The sequence below is a fragment of the Squalius cephalus genome (genome assembly GCF_949319135.1).
Source record: "Squalius cephalus genome assembly, chromosome: 12".
NCBI classification, from domain to species: domain Eukaryota; kingdom Metazoa; phylum Chordata; class Actinopteri; order Cypriniformes; family Leuciscidae; genus Squalius; species Squalius cephalus.
Window position 1 is genome coordinate 23,491,552 of NC_137133.1, and position 17,330 is coordinate 23,508,881.

A 17,330-nucleotide genomic window follows, 5' to 3' on the forward strand; every position below is an offset into this window, starting at 1 on the left:
CACACACACACACACACACACACACACACACACACTAGCATTGCAATCTTGACATTGCAGCCTGTTCATTATAGACTTAATAAAATATAATAATAAAATGGTCAACCTAACATATAAAGATTACACTGCTCTAAATAGTCAGTAGTACAATTCGTACAATCACAGTAAGCACCGCTCCACTGTGAATTTTCCAAGGACATTTTTGCGCATGTGAAGAGGATCATTTTTCCCTTCGATATTGGAACGTGAGTGAAGTACAAAGCATATAATAAACAATAGTTTAGCATCCAAAAAAAATTTACATCTGATATAGGTTTCAGAATTGGACGGGGCAAAATGGCTCGATAGCGCCACCTATAAAAGTTCAACGGAGTGCGCCTCCCGCAACGTTCCACGTACGTGCACGAAATTCGGTACATACATGTAATGACCTAATACCTACAAAAAAGTCTCTTGGAGCATAGCCGTAAACACAACAGGAAGTCAGCCATTTTGAACTTCCTCTCAGATTTTTGTGCAGTTTTTGCCATTTTCAGGCCTCATACTTTAACGAACTCCTCCTACAGTTTTAATCTGATCATCTTCAAATTTGGTGAGTGTAATCTTAAGGCCTTTGCGACGTTAAATTGCGAAGATCTTGAGTTTTCGTCGAAGGGCGGGTCCTCGGCGGCCTGACAAATTTCGATGTTTCGCCATGAAACAGGAAGTTGCTGTAACTCAGGCATGGAATGTCCAATCTGCCCCAAACTTCACACGTTTGATAAGAGTTCTGTCCTGAACACATGACCATGCTCATATTCAGTTATAGTCATAGCGCCACCTGCTGGCAACAGGAAGTGACATGTTTAACACTGTTATGGACTCCTAATAACATATAAAAAAGTGCCAGCAAGTGCTAAACATGCTAACAACATACTAGAAGCATGCTAAAACATGCTAGCAAACTCTTAGCTAAGTGCTAAAGCATGCTATTATTGCAATTAAATAGGAATTTGCTGTAACTCAGGCATGGAATGTCCAATCTTCCCCAAACTTCACACTTTTGACAAGCGTTCTGTCCTGAACACATCTACATGAGAATATTCAGTTATAGTAATAGCGCCACCTACTGGTAACAGGAAGTGTCATGTTTAACACGTTGATGCCATTCTAGCAACATGTTAAAAATGCCATTGACTTCTAAACATGCTAGAAACATGTTAAAACATGCTAGCAATACTTAGCTAAGTGCTAAAGCATGCTAATTCAATGAAACAGGATGTTGTTGTTACGCAAGAAGGCAATGTCCATTCTGCACCAAACTTCACACTTTTAATAAACGTTCTGTCCTGAACACATGACCATGCTCATATTCAGTTACAGTCATAGTGCCACCTGCTGGCAACAGGAAGTGACATGTTAAACACTGTTGTGGACATATAAAAACATATAAAAAAAGTGCCATCAAGTGCTAAACATGCTAACAACATACTAGAAACATGCTAAAACATGCTAGCAAACACTTAGCTAAGTGCTAAAGCATGCTATTGCTGCAATTAAATAGGAATTTGCTGTAACACAGGCATGGAATGTCCAATCTGCCCCAAACGTCACACGTTTGATAAGAGTCATGGCCTGAACACATCTACATGAGAATATTCAGTTATAGTAATAGCGCCACCTACTGGTAACAGGAAGTGTCATGTTTAACACGTTGATGCCGTTCTAGCAAGATGTTAAAAATGCCATTGACTTCTAAACATGCTAGAAACATGTTAAAACATACTAGCAAAACTTAGCTGAGTGCTAAAGCATGCTAATTCAATGAAACAGGATGTTGTTGTTACTCAAGAAGGCAATGTCTAATCTGCCCCAAACTTCACACTTTTGATAAGCGTTCTGTCCTGAACACATGACCATGCTCATATTCAGTTACAGTCATAGCGCCACCTGCTGGCAACAGGAAGTGACATGTTAAACACTGTTGTGGACTCCTAATAACATATAAAAAAGTGCCAGCATGTGCTAAACATGCTAACAACATACTAGAAACATGCTAAAACATGCTATCAATCACTTAGATAAGTGCTAAATCATGATATTACTGCAATTAAATGGGAATTTGTTGTAACACAGGCATGGGATGTTCAATCTACCCCAAACTTAATATGTAACATGCAAGAAACATGCTAGCAACACTTAGCTAAGTTCTAAAGCATGCTATAAAAGCTCAAGGAAGTTGTTGTAACTTAAGCATAAAATGTCCAATCTACCCCAAACTTCACACGTTTGATAAGAGTTATCTTTTGAACACATGTCCATGCTCATATTCAGTTATAGTCATAGCGCCGCCTGCTGGCAAAAGGAAGTGACGTTTAACACTGTTCTGGACTCCTAATAACATATAAAAAAATGCCAGTAGGTGCTAAACATCCTACCAACATACTAGAGACATGCTAAAACATACTAGCAAACACTTAGCTAAGTGCTAAAGCATGATATAACTGCAATTAAATATGAATTTGCTGTAACTCAGGCATGCAATGTCAAATCTACCCCAAAATTAATATGTAAAATGCTAGAAACATCATAAAACATGCTAGAAATGCTAAAGGAAGTTGTTGTAACTCAAGCATACAATGTCCAATCTGCCCCAAACTTCACATGTTTGATAAAAGTCCTGCACTGAACACATCTACATAGCGATATTCAGATATAGACATAGCCCCAACTACTGGCAACATAAAATGACATGGTTAACACAGTAATGCAGTACTAACCACATAATTATTGTGTACTAAGCATGCTAGAAACATACTAAACATGCTAGCAACACTTAGCTGAGTCATGAAGCATGCTATTAACACCATTATACGAAACATTTTGTAACTGACTTTGACATACTCTTACTATATATACCTCCTTAAATGTGCATTGCCCAACCATGCTCTGTCTTCCTAAAGCCACCGAGTGTTGATGGCACGGGTGCGAGGGCCCTTTCATCGCTGCTTGCAGCTTTAATTATTATTATTATTATTATTTTGTCAACCTTTCGGGCACTTTTGGGGCCCTTAACATGCTCAAAAACTCTTGAAACTTTGCACACAGGTCAGAACCCGCGGCCATCAGGGCCGGACTGAAGCTGGTACCCGGGCGTGACAGGGGGGCTCAACAGCGCCCCCTTGAATAGGGTCCGAAAACTTGGTCTGTATATCAAACACGCTTGCATGTAATAATATGAAACTCGGTACACATATAGATCTCATCGGGCCGAACAACTTTCGTGCTCTAAGTTTTACGCCAGCCCAACAGGAAGTCGGCTATTATGGGTTGTTTGGAAACGCATGCTGTGGATTTTGATGTACCCCTCCTAGGGAATTCATCCATTCGCCTCCAAACTCGGTCAGCATGAAGTAAAGACATTGAGGATGCTAAATTGCGGACGGATTTTTGATATCTCGAACAGTTTGGCCGTGGCGAGGAAACGAATTATGGCGAGGAAAGAGAAAAACAAAGTGTTATAACTTCTGCATACATTAACTGATCTTGATGAAACTTCAGCAGTGTGTTCGTGGTAAGAGGCCGATCACATGGATGTAACTATTGTGAGTCAAAGTTATAGCGCCACCAACTGGCAGCAGGAAGTGTGTCACTTTCTAAATGCTTTTGACAAAAGTGGGGGGGTTAATTTTATGTACAGTCACAAAAATCAGTACGCATATTGGTCTCATCGAGCCGGACAATTTTCTAATTTACAGTCATTAGCTCCGACCAACAGGAAGTCAGATATTTTGGTTTGAATGTGGATATCTTTGCAAAATCAGCCTCTGAATTTTTACCCACTCCTCTTAAGTGGTTTATTTTATTCCCACCAAACTTTTTCAACATGATGAAAATACATTAAAGATGCTAAATTGTAAACAGATAATAAATATCTCAAACGGTTTTGCTATGGCGAGGGATTAAAGTAATGTCAAAAAAGGAAACACTAAAAACCTCCTATCTTCTAAAAATGTAATTATACACCATTTATTTCTATACAAAATTATAGAAATATCAGAACTAAACCCATTTCATTCTCTTTTTTTTTTCAATTTAATAATTGTTTGTTTAAAAACATCCAGAATGTTTTTTTAGTCCAAAAAATAGATAAATCATGTCATTCATAGTGCTATACTGCCCTCTTGTGTTCAAAATCAGGTAGGCCTATTGTATCTATATAAAAATATACTAGGTATGTGACGGTGAGAATATTTTACCACCGGTTAATCAACGGGGTTAATCAACATTAATCAATGTTGTGGAATATTTTGAGTGTATCATAAAATAAGAATAAGGTAAGACAAGTAATATTTTCTGTTTTTATATATATATATATATATATATATATATATAAATATAGCGGCGAGCAGCGATGAAGGGCCAAAGCCGGCGGCACCGCCACCCCGGTGACTTTAGGTAACTAAAGGCACCGGGGTGGCGGTGCCACCGGCTTGGGCCCGTAATCGCTGCTCGCAGCTATATTTAGGGCCCAAGCCCTGAAAGGGCGAAGGCCCTATTGTTTTCGGTAGGATTATTATTATTAGGGCCCAAGCCCTGAAAGGGCGCAGAGCCCTATTGTTTTCGTTAGGATTATTAGGGCCCAAGCCCTGAAAGGGCGCAGAGCCCTATTGTTTTCGTTAGGATTATTAGGGCCCAAGCCCTGAAAGGGCGAAGGCCCTATTGTTTTCGTAAGGATTATTTTTTTTCTTTTTCTTTTTCTTTTTCTTCATTATTTTTTTTTTTTGCCTTTTTGCCACTTTTGGGGCCCTTAACATGCTCAAAAACTCTTGAAACTTTGCACACAGGTCAGAACCCGCGGCCATCAGGGCCGGACTGAAGCTGGTATCCGGGCGTGGCAGGGGGGCTTGACAGCGCCCCCTGGAATGGGGTCCGAAATCTTGGTCCATATATCAAACATGCTTGCATGTAATAATATGAAACTCAGTACACATATAGATCTCATCGGGCCGCACAACTTTCGTGCTCTAAGTTTTACAAAAGCCCAACAGGAAGTCGGTTATTATACGTTGTTTGGAAAACGCATACAATGGAATGTGAAATACTCCTCCTAGGGAATTCATCCGATCGCCGCCAAACTCGTTGTGAATGAAGTCAAGACATTGAGGATGAATTCTTGCGAACAGATTTTTGATATCTCGAACGGTTTGGCCGTGGCGAGGAAACTAATTTATGGCGAATAATGGGACACAGGAAGTGTGTTATAACTTCTGCATACATTATCTGATCTTGCTGAAACTTCAGCAGTGTATTCGTTGTAAGAGGCCGATCACATGGATGTGACCTTTGTGAGTCAAAGTTATAGCGCCACCAACTGGCAGCAGGAAGTGTGTCACTTTCAAAATGCTTTGAAATCACTTTCTTATTTTTACCCGATTTGCTTAAGACTTTATGTGTATAATGTAGACACATGGCAGATGTAGACCTGTGAAAGGATTATTGATATCTTAGATACTGTTGCTGTGGCAACGCATTAAACTTTAATATTATTTTCGGATGCTTTTGAGACTCTTCACATGCTTGAAAATGCATGAAACTCGACAGACACATCACATTTATTATCCAGTAGACATGTGCAAAGTTTCAGAAACGGGCGTGGTGAAATGGCTCAGTAGCGCCACCTTTAGTCAAAAATGGGGGCTTAGTTTTTCCTAGAATCACAAAACTTGGTAGGTGTATTGTTCTCATCAAGCCGGACAACTTTCTAATTTACAGTCATAACCTCAGACCACCAGGAAGTCAGATATTTTGGTTTGAATGTGGATTTTCTGGAGAATTTTCTCTCTCTCTCTGTGTGTCTGTGTGTGTGTGTGGGGGGGGGGGGGGGGGGTTGTATATTCCATTTAATCTTTGTTTTTCAAGGTTTCAGGGGCTTTTGGGGCCCTTAACTTGCTTAAAAACTCTTGAAACTTTTCACACAGGTCAGAACCCACGGTCATCAGGGCCGGGCTGAAGCTGGTACCCGGGCGTGGCAGGGGGGCTCAAAAGCGCCCCCTTGGACACGGTCTGAAAAGTTGGTCCATATATCAAACACGCTTGCATGAATTAATATGAAACTCGGTACACATATAGATCTCATCGGGCCGAACAACTTCCGCACTCTAAGTTATTAGCTCCGCCCAACAGGAAGTCGGCTATTATGGGTTGTTTGGAAATGCATGCTGTGGAATTTGATGTACTCCTCCTAGGAAATTCATCCATTCGCCTCCAAACTCGGTCGGCATGAAGTCGAGACATTGAGGATGCTAAATTGCGGACGGATTTTTGATATCTCGAACGGTTTGGCCGTGGTGAGGAAACAAATTTATGGCGAGAAAAGAGAAACACGAAGTGGAATAAATTCTGCATACATTGACTGATCTTGATGAAACTTCAGCAGTGTGTTCGTGGTAAGAGGCCGATCAGATGGATGTAACTATTGTGAGTCAAAGTTATAGCGCCACCAACTGGCAGCAGGAAGTGTGTCACTTTCAACATGCTTTTGACAAAAGTGGGGGGGTTAGTTTTAACTACAGTAAAAAAAAATAGTACGAATATTGTTCTCATCAAGCCGGACAACTTTCTAATTTACATTCATTAGCTCCAGCCATCAGGAAGTCAGATATTTTGGTCTGAATGTGGATTTTTTTGCAAAATCAGCCTCTGAATTTTTAGCCACTCCTCTTAAACTATTTATTTTATTCCCACCAAACTTTTTCAACATGATGAAAATACATTAAATATGCTAAATTGTGAATGGATAATAAATATCTCAAACGGTTTTGCTATAGTGAGGGACTAAAGTAATGTACAAAAAGGAAACTAAAAGCCTCATCTTCTAAAAATGTAATTAAAAACCATTTATTTCTATATAAAAGTATACAAATATCACAACTAAACCCATTTTATTCTTTTTTTTTTTCCATTTAATAATAATTTATAAGTTTAAAAATAGTAATTGTACTATTTAGTCCCATAAAAGTCAAGTCATACATAGGGCTATACTGCCCTCTTGTGTTCAAAATCAGGTAGGCCTATTGTATCTACATAAAAATATACTAGGCTTGTGACGGTGAGAATATTTTACCACTGGTTAATCTATGTGTGACACCGCTGGGGGCTTTTGAATCGCCAACTTAAAAACGAAAGTAAAATATGCTCGTCCGCACTGACATTGATAGTGGTTGAGCGAGCGTTTCAAATGAATTCCTATGGAAGTAGGAATTAACTGAAAAACGTTCACTCTGTTCTGCTCGTTCCTCGCCGTGGATGCGCACCGTTATGAATGCCCGTGCAGCCATGAGCATTTTAGTTTAATTTTACAATTAGTGCCTTTCGGGGGGTGGATTGCTTGAAATTATTTTACAAAAGCACAATGTTGTGTTTTATTGCGACTGTACACACATATAAGTTAACACTTTGCAGTTTGAATGTCGTCCTGTATAATGACGGAGTATGTTTTTATGTGTCCACTCTTCAATCGCGCCCACGCCACACACACACACACGCACGGTTTACTATCTTTGTGGGGACTCTCCATAGACTTAATGGTTTTTATACTGTACAAACTGTATATTCTATCTCCTCACACTAACCCTACCCCTAAACCTACCTATCCCAGAAAACTTTCTGCATTTTTACATTTCCAAAAAAACTCATTCTGTATGATTTATAAGCTTGTTTACCCATGGGGACCTCTATTTAGGTCCCCACTGTGACACAAGTCCCCATGAGTCTGTGTGCATTCAGGTTGAAGTCCCCACCGGGATAGAAAAACATGAACACACATACACAAACACACACACACACACACACACACACACACAAACACACATTCCAGCATTGCAATCTTGACATCGCAGCCTGTTCATTATAGCCTTAATAAAATTTAATAATAAAATAGTTAACCTAACATATAAAAATTACACTGCTCTAAATAGTCAGTAGTACAATTCGTACATTCACAGTAAGCAACGCTCCACTGTGATGTTTCAAGCACATTTTTGCGCGTGTGAAGAGGATGATTTTTCCGTCGATATTGGAACACGAGTGAAGAACAAAGCCTATAATAAAGAATAGTTTAGCATCCAAATACATCGCAAATGCTGAAACATTTTGATTCTAATGAGAGGGTTACGTGAGCCCAACAGTGCTTACTTTCGTTTTTATTTTTACATTCAATTTAAAAGATTTGTTGTGGAATATTTTGAGTGTATCATAAAATCAGAATAAGGTAATAAGGTTTCTGTATTTTAGGGGCCGATGAAGGGCCAAAGCCGGTGGCACCGCCACCCCGGTGCCTTTTAGGTAACTAAAGGCACCAGGGTTGCGGTGCCACCGGCTTGGGCCCGTAATCGCTGCTCGCAGCTATATTTATTAGGGCCCAAGCCCTGAAAGGGCGAAGGCCCTATTGTTTTCGGTAGGATTATTATTAGGGCCCAAGCACTGAAAGGGCGAAGGCCCTATTGTTTTCGGTAGGATTATTAGGGCCCGAGCACCGATGGTGTGAGGACCCTCTTGGTATTGCTCTGTTTATTATTATTATTATTATTATTATTATTATTATTCTCCGCATTGAATTGCATTTTTGAGGGCCTAAACATGTGCGAAAACTCACGAAACTTTGCACACGCGTCAGAACTGGCGAAAATTTACATCTGATATAGGTTTCAGAATTGGACGGGGCAAAATGGCTCGATAGCGCCACCTATAAAAGTTCAACGGAGTGCGCCTCCCGCAACGTTCAACGTACGTGCACGAAATTCGGTACATACGTGTAATGACCTAATACCTACAAAAAAGTCTCTTGGAGCATAGCCCTAAACACAACAGGAAGTCAGCCATTTTGAACTTCCTCTCAGATTTTTGTGCAGTTTTTGCCATTTTCAGGCCTCGTACTTTAACGAACTCCTCCTACAGTTTTAATCTGATCATCTTCAAATTTGGTGAGTGTAATCTTAAGGCCTTTACGACGTTAAATTGCGAAGATCTTGAGTTTTCGTCGAAGGGCGGGTCCTCGGCGGCCTTACAAATTTCGATGTTTCGCCATGAAACAGGAAGTTGCTGTAACTCAGGCATGGAATGTCCAATCTGCCCCAAACTTCACACGTTTGATAAGAGTTCTGTCCTGAACACATGGCCATGCTCATATTCAGTTATAGTCATAGCGCCACCTGCTGGCAACAGGAAGTGACATGTTTAACACTGTTATGGACTCCTAATAACATATAAAAAAGTGCCAGCAAGTGCTAAACATGCTAACAACATACTAGAAGCATGCTAAAACATGCTAGCAAACTCTTAGCTAAGTGCTAAAGCATGCTATTATTGCAATTAAATAGGAATTTGCTGTAACTCAGGCATGGAATGTCCAATCTGCCCCAAACTTCACACTTTTGATAAGCGTTCTGTCCTGAACACATCTACATGAGAATATTCAGTTATAGTAATAGCGCCACCTACTGGCAACAGGAAGTGTCATGTTTAACACGTTGATGCCATTCTAGCAACATGTTAAAAATGCCATTGAGGTCTAAACATGCTAGAAACATGTTAAAACATGCTAGCTAATGTTAAAACATGCTAGCAATACTTAGCTAAGTGGTAAAGCATGCTAATTCAATGAAACAGGATGTTGTTGTTACTCAAGAAGGCAATGTCCAATATGCGCCAAACTTCACACTTTTAATAAACGTTCTGTCCTGAACACATGACCATGCTCATATTCAGTTACAGTCATAGTGCCACCTGCTGGCAACAGGAAGTGACATGTTAAACACTGTTGTGGACATATAAAAAAAGTGCCAGCAAGTGCTAAACATGCTAACAACATACTAGAAACATGCTAAAACATGCTAGCAAACACTTAGCTAAGTGCTAAAGCATGCTATTGCTGCAATTAAATAGGAATTTGCTGTAACACAGGCATGGAATGTCCAATCTGCCCCAAACTTCACACGTTTGATAAGAGTCATGGCCTGAACACATCTACATGAGAATATTCAGTTATAGTAATAGCGCCACCTGCTGTCAACAGGAAGTGACATGTTTAACACTGTTGTGGTCTCCTAATAACATATATAAAAGAGCCAGCAAGTGATAAACAGGTTAGCAACATACTAGAAACATGCTAGCAAACACTTAGCTAAGTGATAAAGCATGCTATTACTGCAATTAAATAGGAATTTGCTGTAACTCAGGCATGGAACGTCCAATCTGCCCCAAACTTCACATGTTTGATAAGAATCATGGCCTGAACGCATGCCTATGCTCAAATTCAGTTATAGTAATAGCGCCACCTACTGGCAACAGAAAGTGACATGTTTAACACGTTGATGCCGTTCTAGCAACATGTTAAAAATGCCATTGAGTTCTAAACATGCTAGAAACATATTAAAACATGCTAGCAATACTTAGCTAAGTGCTAAAGCATGCTAATTCAATGAAACAGGACTTTGTTGTTACTCAAGAAGGCAATGTACAATCTACCCCAAACGTCACACGTTTGATAAGAGTTATCTCTTGAACACATGTCCATGCTCATATTTAGTTATAGTCATAGCGCCACCTGCTGGCAACAGGAAGTGACGTTTAACACTGTTCTTGACTCCTAATAACATATAAAAAAATGCCAGTAGGTGCTAAACATCCTACCAACATACTAGAGACATGCTAAAACATAATAGCAAACACTTAGCTAAGTGCTAAAGAATGATATTACTGCAATTAAATATGAATTTGCTGTAACTCAGGCATGGAATGTCCAATCTGCCCCAAACTTCACACTTTTGATAAGCGTTCTGTCCTGAACACATGACCATGCTTATATTCAGTTACAGTCATAGCGCCACCTGCTGGCAACAGGAAGTGACATGTTTAACACTGTTGTGGACTCCTAATAACATATAAAAAAGTGCCAGCAAGTGTTAAACATGCTAACAACATACTAGAAACATGCTAAAACATGCTAGCAAACTCTTAGCCAAGTGCTAAAGCATGCTATTATTGCAATTAAATAGGAATTTGCTGTAACTCAGGCATGGAATGTCCAATCTGCCCCAAACTTCACACTTTTGATAAGAGTCATGGCCTGAACACATCTACATGAGAATGTTCAGTTATAGTAATAGCGCCACCAACTGGCAACAGGAAGTGACATGTTTAACACGTTGATGCCGTTCTAGCAACATGTTAAAACATGCTAACAATGCTTAGCTAAGTTCTAAAGAATGCTAATTCAATGAAACATGACTTTGTTGTTACTCAAGAAGGCAATGTCCAATTTGCACCAAACTTCACATGTTTGATAAGAGTTCTGTCCTGAACACACATCCATGCTCATATTCAGTTATAGTCATAACGCCACCTACTGGCAACAGAAACTGACATGGTTAACACAGTAATGCAGTACTAACCACATAATTATTGTGTACTAAGCATGCTAGAAACAGACTGAACATGCTAGCAACACTTAGCTGAGTCATGAAGCATGCTATTATCACCATTATACAAAACATTTTGTAACTGACTTTGACATACTCTTACTATATATACCTCCTTAAATGTACATTTCCCAACCATGCTCTGCCTTCCTAAAGCCACCGAGTGTTGATGGCACGGGTGCGAGGGCCCTTTCATCGCTGCTTGCAGCTTTAATTATTAGGGCCCAAGCCCTGAAAGGGCGAAGGCCCTATTGTTTTCGGTAGGATTATTTGTTATTATTATTATTATTATTATTTTTTCCTACTTCTCGGGCACTTTTGGGGCCCTTAACATGCTCAAAAACTCTTGAAACTTTGCACACAGGTCAGAACCCGCGGCCATCAGGGCCGGGCTGAAGCTGGTACCCGGGCGTGGCAGGGGGGCTCAACAGCGCCCCCTGGAACGGGGTCCGAAAACTTGGTCCATATATCAAACACGCTTATATGAAATAATATGAAACTCGGTACACATATAGATCTCATCGGGCTGAACAACTTCCACACTCTATGTTATTAGCTCCGCCCAACAGGAAGTCAGCTATTATGGGTTGTTTGAAAAATGCATCCTCTGGAATTTGAAATACTCCTCCTAGAGAATTCACCCGATAACCACCAAACTCGGTGTGCATGAAGTCAAGACATTGAGGATGAAAAATTGCCAGGGGATTTTTGATATCTCGAACGGTTTGGCCGTGGCGAGGAAACAAATTTATGGCGAGAAAAGAGAAACAGGAAGTGTGTTATAACTTCTGCATACATTGACTGATCTTGATGAAACTTCCGCAGTGTGTTCGATGTAAGATGCCGATCACATGGATGTGACTATTGTGAGTGAAAGTTATAGCGCCACCAACTGGCAGCAGGAAGTGTGTCACTTTCAAAATGCTTTGAAATCACCCTCTTATTTTTACCCGATTTGCTTCAAACGTTATGTGTATAATGTAGACACACGGCAGATGTAGACCTGTGAAAGGTTTATTGATATCTTAAATACTGTTGCCGTGGCAACGCATCAAACTTTAATATTCTTTTCAGATGCTTTTGAGACTCTTAACATACTTGAAATTGGATGAAACTCGACAGACACATCACATTTATTAGCCGGTAGACATGTGCAAAATTTCAGAAACGGGCGTGGTGAGGGGCTCAGTAGCGCCACCTTTAGTCAAAAATGGGGGCTTAGTTTTAAGTAGAGTCACAAAAATCGTTATGTATATTGTTCTCATCAAGCCGGACAACTTTCTAATTTATAGTCATAAGCTGTGACCAACAGGAAGTGAGATATTTTGGTTTGAATGTGATTTTTTGTAGAATTCTCTCCCTCTCTCTCTCTGCCTCTGCGTCTCTGTGTGTGTGAGGGGTGGGGGGATTTGTCTTTTGAGTGAGATTTGTTTAAAATTCCTGTTTTTCAAGGTTTCAGGGGCTTTTGGGGCCTTTAATGTGCTCGAAAACTCTTGAAACTTTGCACACAGGTCAGAACCCGCGGCCATCAGGGCCGGGCTGAATCTGGTACCCGGGCGTGGCAGGGGGGCTCAACAGCGCCCCCTGGAACGGGATCCGAACACTTGTCCATAAATCAAACACACTTGCATGTAATGATATGAAACTCGGTACACATATAGATCACATCGGGCTGAACATCTTTCGTGCTCGAAGTTTTATGCCAGCCCAACAGGAAGTCGGCAATTATGGGTTGTTTGGAGAACGCTTGCTGTGGAATGCGAAGTACTCCTCCTAGAGAATTCATCCAATCCCCACCAAACTCGGTGTGCATGAAGTCAAGACATTGAGGATTCTAAATTGCGGACGGATTTTTGATATCTCGAACGGTTTGGCCGTGGCGAGGAAACGAATTTATGGCGAGAAAAGAGAAACACGAAGTGGTATAACTTCTGCATACATTAACGGATCTTGATGAAACTTCACCAGTGTGTTCGTGGTAAGAGGCCGATCAGATGGATGTAACTATTGTGAGTCAAAGTTATAGCGCCACCAACTGGCAGCAGGAAGTGTGTCACTTTCAAAATGCTTTTGACAAAAGTGGGGGGGTTAGTTTTACCCACAGTTTTAAAAATCAGTATGTACATTGGTCTCATCGAGCCGGACAACTTTCTAATATACAGTTATTAGCTTCGACCAATAGGAAGTCAGATATTTTGGTTTGAATGTGGATTTATTTGCAAATTCAGCCTCTGCTTTTTACCCACTCCTGCTAAGTGTTTTTTTTTTATTCACACCAAACTTTTTCAACATGATGAAAATACATTAAAGATGCTAAATTGTGAACGGATATTGAATATCTCAAACGGTTTTGATATGGCGAGGGATTAAAATAATGTCAAAAAAGGAATCAGAAAACATCTCATATCTTTAAAAAAATTAATTATACACCATTTATTTTTATATAAAATTATACAAATATTAGAACTAAACCTATTTTATTCTGTTTTTGCAATTCAAGAAGTATGAAAAAGTAAAAAAACAGGCTATTTAGTGCTATTTGGTTCAACAAAAAAGCAAACATAGGGCTATACTGCCCTCTTGTGTCCAAAAGGATATCAAAATAGTATATAAAACGTTTTACTAGGTAGGCCTATTGTATTTAAATATAAATTTATTAGGTATATGACTGTGAGGATATTTTCCCATCGGTTAAGCGACGTGTGACACAAGCGGGTGCTTTTAAATCGCTAATATAAAAGTGAAAGTAAAAAAACAGACGTCCGCACGGACATTGATAATGGTGCACGTTGGAAAAAATGATACTTTTAAACATAACACTAAACCGCCATTAGGTGTCGCCAGGCGACCATCTTAATGAGCGAGTCATTGATTCATTCGTTCAAACGATTCGTTCCAATGACTGAGTCATTCATGATTGAGACAGATGTTTATGGATTGACCCTTGAATCTTTGAGTCAAGCGATTCGTTTCAAAATGCTGAATCATTCAGTAATGAGAAAACAAGTTGCGGTGAGATGCATGCGCGATGGTTCTGCTGTGATCTTTGTTTAACTATTTTTGCTGCTGAAACAGAACAAAAACAGTCAATATTGCATCTAAAATGTAAGTGACTTAATTGTAACTGTTTATTAACCTGTTGTATGAAATCAATGTCACAGTTTCAATCGTGATTGTATTCAGGAAATAGTTGCCTACTCGTCAAGTGAGGTTGCTTAACTCTATCATATGTTATAAAATATATAAAAACTCCATATTTGTAATTTTTATAGTCAGTATGTTGTTAACTGTGTTGCTTTTTTGTGTGCTGCGCTCATTTGTTTACAATTCTCCTGGAGAAGCAGCATGAGCCTCAGCAGTGCAACCTTGTTACCATTGATCAGTAATACATTTATTATTAACTGCTGATTGCAACTTAAAATGAATGTAATAAAATTAGAATAATCTCTCGTTTTAGTGATTCCCAAGTTATTTTTTTGTTATTGACGTTCTAAACAGGCTATGCTCTGGTCGGGCAAGTAAAATTCTCTTTCAGGTAGGCCTATTGTATTTATATATAAATATATTAGGGATGTGACTGTGATAAAATTTTTCCACCGGTTAATCGACATGTGACACCGCTGAGGGCTTTTAAATCGCTAACTATAGTATACTATATACTAGTAAAATACAGACGTCCGCACAGACATTGATAATGGTGCGGAGTAGAGCGAGCATTTTCAATGTATTCCTATGGATGTAGGAATTAACTAAAACATTTTATTTATGTTTTGTGTCCACTGTTCAACCGCAACCGCGTCACACACACACACACACATTCCAGAATTGCAATCTTAACATCGCAGCCTGTTCATTATAGCCCTAATACAATATAATAATAAAAATAGTCAACCTAACATAAACGAATTACACTGCTCTGTTTAAATAGTCAGTAGTACAATCTGTACCATTCACAGTAAGCAGAGCTCCACTGTGATGTTTCCAAGCACATTTTTGCGCGTGTGAAGAGGATGATTTTTTCCATCGATATTGGAACACGAGTGAAGTACAAAGCCTATAATAAAGAATAGTTTAGCATCCAAATACATCTCAAATATTGAAACATTTTGATTCTAATGAGAGGGTTACGTGAGACCAACACTGCTTACTTTCGTTTTTATTTTTACATTAAATTTAAAGGATTTGTTGTGGAATATTTTGAGTGTATCATAAAATCAGAATAAGGTAAGACAAGTAATATTTTCTGTCTTATAAATAAATAAATAAATAAATATATATATATATATATATATATATATATATATATATATATATATATATATATATATATATGTGTGTGTGTGTGTGTATATATATATATATATATATAGATAGATATAGATAGATATATATATATATCAGTGGCGGCTGCTGGTCTTTCAAAGAGGGGAAGCTCATTTTCGGCCTACATCATAAAAATTATTCATTTATTTATACGTAAATTCTACGTTCCTTTTCAAGAAAATGCTCTGTGAAAAATGAATGTAATAATATAATAAAGGTATAAATAATAATTTAATAAAGTATAATAATAATGCTACTAATAATAAGATTTGTTTTTAATTATTTTACTAATTATTTTTGAATTATTACTAATAATAATAATATAAAAATATATAATAAGTGATAATATAATAAAGGTATAAATGTATAATTGTGTGAAATGTATTATAAAAATTGGCTAGCAATTTCGACAAGCAAATACCAATAGGTTATAGGAAATAGGTTGCAGCAGTTTGTCTTTGAAAAATCCGCGATGGGACTGAGCTCGAACAGCTTCAACATCAGCGACTTTTTATTGTATGAAATCGCTGTCAATCAAAAGGACATGCAGTCTTTCGACAGACCCTCCAATCATCACGGGGAAGCCCGGAGTCCAGGCCAGCCCACTCCCCGTTCACCCCCAGAGAAGCTGAGCTTCCATGGGCGGGACATAATCGCAGCATTTATCCAATGACCGTCTAGTTTCGAAGCGCTGAAAAAAACTGTTCGAAGCAGCCCCATTGAAGTCAATGGAAGCTGGGCTTCAACAGGGAAATGCACTGACGCTACGGGAGTGTATGAGAAGGAAATCGAGTCAGCCGACCTGCTGTATGTAACTGATTCTGAACGAACTCGTCTTTGAGATGAACGTTTTCTAACGCATTTTTAGTCAATAAAATGTTAATACAATAGTACATATTTGACCATTCATTTTTTGACATTATAGGGGAAGCCGAGCTTCCCTTGCAGTCTTAAAGAAATCGCCACTGATATATATATATATATATATATATATATATATATATATATAAATAAATATAGCTGCGAGCAGCGATGGAGGGCCAAAGCCGGTGGCACCGCCATCCCCGGTGCCTTTAGGTAACTAAAGGCACCGGGGTTGCGGTGCCACCGGCTTGGGCCCGTAATCGCTGCTCGCAGCTATATTTAGGGCCCAAGCCCTGAAAGGGCGAAGGCCCTATTGTTTTCGGTAGGATTATTATTATTATTATTATTATTATTATTATTATTTTGTCAACCTTTCGGGCACTTTTGGGGCCCTTAACATGCTCGAAAACTCTTGAAACTTTGCACACAGGTCAGAACCCGCGGCCATCAGGGCCGGGCTGAGGCTGGTACCCGGGCGTGGCAGGGGGGCTCGACAGCGCCCCCTGGAACGGGATCCGAACACGTGTCCATAAATCAAACACGCTTGCATGTAATAATATGAAACTCGGTACACATATAGATCTCATCGGGCCGAACAACTTTCATGCTCTAAGTTTTACGCCAGCCCAACAGGAAGTCGGCTATTTAGGGTTGTTTGGAAACGCATGCTGTGGAATTTAATGT

At 39.3% G+C, this 17,330-nt stretch overlaps 1 protein-coding gene across 1 annotated transcript in view; it reads right to left on the reverse strand.

The window, feature by feature from the left end:
* Window positions 1-17,330, reverse strand: part of rev3l (REV3 like, DNA directed polymerase zeta catalytic subunit) — a 351,481-nt gene that overhangs the window by 38,128 nt on the left and 296,023 nt on the right. The gene's annotated exons all lie outside the window — the stretch shown is intronic.